We start from the raw sequence: 2,569 nt of genomic DNA, 5'->3' as shown, positions 1-2,569 counted from the left end.
GACCTGGCGCCCGGGAGGGAGGGGCTCCGGGCGGGGAGGGGGGAATTCCATCGCCCCCCAAGAAAGTCAGGGCCCCCCACGTAGCCGGTTGAGGGCTGCAGGCTGGCCTCCAGGCTGAGGGTGTATAGGGAGGACCCCGAATCGGGATTCCCGTGTAGGCTCGGGGAGGGGGGGAGCGGGGGGGGGGCGGGGGGTGTCTCTACCTAGCTTCGGAGACTGGAGCTGCCTGGCCCCAACGAATCAGGGTGCCAGGAGCCCCAGCTCCCAGAATTGGGGACAGGGCGCCGGAAGCTCCCCCATCAGCTCCAGGCTTTTACTAATCTCCTACCAACACAGCATCTCCACTCCTGGGGACTGAGACAGAGACCCCTGAGTTGCTTCGCACTGTCCCTCGCCCTCCCAACCACCCACCTCCCATCAGCGCATCTCCAGCTGGATGTGTGGTATCTCTCGGGTGGGGGTGGGGGGCTGGGAATGCTCCTCTGGGCTCCCAAGCTTCCTCTGCTGCATCTCACAGCCACACACTGCTTAGCTGCGGTTGTGGGACTGGGCAAACGGCTTTGCCTTCCTGAGCCTCAATTTCCTCATCTGCAAAGTGGGTAATGACTCACCCAGGATTAGGGGAGGTCTTGTTTTCGAGTCCGCATTAGTCCGTCATTTATTTTCAAGCTCACTCCACACGTATTTCCCAAGTGCCTACTGTATGTCAGGGCCCTGTGGCTGGGTGGTCAGACTACAGCAACCAAAGAGACAAGCTGGGTCCCGGCTTGGCTGACCCTGGAGACTGCTGAGGGAGCAAGATCAATATGTGAACAGAGAAACCCCTCAGTGATTTTAGACTGTGAAGACTAAAATTCCATGAGGCATGGAGAGTGATTTCAGGGGAGGGTGTCCAAGATTCAATGAGATTTTATGGTTTGTATCTGCCTTCATCATTCACTTTCTGCTCCACGGGGGCAGGGCCGGTCTAGAAGAGTACCTGGTACACAATAGGTGCATAATAAATGTTGAATTAATTAAAGAGGGAATTTGATTGAAACTATTTTCATAGTGCTTTAGGTCAGGTAGGAGGCTAGTCATGAACCAACCCATCCTGTCTCCCATGTTACAGATGAGGCAAGTGAGTCCCTTAGACCCAGAAAAGGGGAAAGATGTCATCAAAGGCAGTACAGGAAGTTGATGGGATGTTGTCATTCCCATACAAGTGAGGATGGCTGAAGAAATGGTTGTGAACAGCCAAGAATGGAAGAGAATAGAGACCAGACTTGAGCACAGGTCCCTCCAGGAGCCCATGACATCTATCAGCCCCTCTCTCCTCATACCACACAGACACAGCCCTATGTTCATCCACTGAAAGGGTATTTACTCCGTGTCTACTATGTACCCAGTGCTCAGGACACAGCAGTGAACAGATCAAAACCCCCTACCCCCATGGAGCTGACATTTAGTAATCAGTGAAGAAACAACAACATAAATATATAACAACAAACTGTGCTTCCCCGGTGGCTCAGCAGTAAAGAATCCGCCTGCAACTCAGGAGGTACAGGAGACAGTTTCCATCCCTGGGTAAGGAAGATCCCCTGGAGGAGGAAATGGCAACCCACTCCAATATTCTTGATTGGAGAATTCCACGGACAAAGGAGCCTGATAGGCTGCAGTCCAGGGGTCGAAAAGAATGGAACCTGATTGAGCAACTGAATTGTTCAGTTCACAATTCAATTCACAAAAGAGAAAAATTGAGGAGTCCACTTTGAGATGGGTATCCAGGAAGACCTCCCAGAAGAGTTGTATTACTTCTCAAACACACACACACACACACACACACACACTTTGATCCAGACAAACGTTGTCACGCAAACACCATATACAGGTTGGAGAACCAAAAGTGCCTGAGGCTGCATAGATACTGGGTGGCTGTGCAAAGATCTGAACCCAGAATCCACATTTCTGACCAGTGTAAGATTCTGCATCCATATGTAGGCACCCTCCTCACATGTGTGCATGCACACACACACACACACACACAGAGCCAGCCTTATGCCCACATAGACTGATGTGGTATCACTTTGTCACATACACACACTCCTGGCAAGTATGATCTGCTTTCATCTACACAATACTCAGACTCCCAGAGAGTTCTACCTGTCCAGTTGCAAACGGACAGCCATGTACAATGTCTCATGTTCACATACATGCATTTGCACACACATATGCCCCATGGGGAGGGGGTGGAGCTGAGAGTCCTTCCCAGCTCCAAGGCATGGAGCTTGGGTAGTCACTGTCCCTCCTTAGGCCTGAATGATCTGGGCAAGCTGCAGACAAGGGCATTTATCGTCGTTTCCATCCCTCTCTGGCCACCCATCGCCATGTCCTCCTGAAGGTGGTGGGGGCTGGGTGAAGCCAGTGCTTCTGTCAGGCCAGGCCAGGAGCCCTGAGCAGCTGGATGAGTCAAGAGGCCCTCCTCAGCCTGAGCCTACTTGGCCATCTGGACCCCCTCCCCAGTGGGCTGCTGCCCAGGATTGGGGGAAGGCAGGTTTAGCGGCTCCCCCACCTCCTGGGCACTCAAGCC

Source organism: Bison bison, unplaced genomic scaffold (assembly GCF_000754665.1).
Source record: "Bison bison bison isolate TAMUID 2011002044 unplaced genomic scaffold, Bison_UMD1.0 scf7180017864492, whole genome shotgun sequence".
In the NCBI taxonomy this organism is placed as follows: Eukaryota; Metazoa; Chordata; class Mammalia; order Artiodactyla; family Bovidae; genus Bison; species Bison bison.
Note: the sequence above shows the minus strand (reverse complement) of the source record.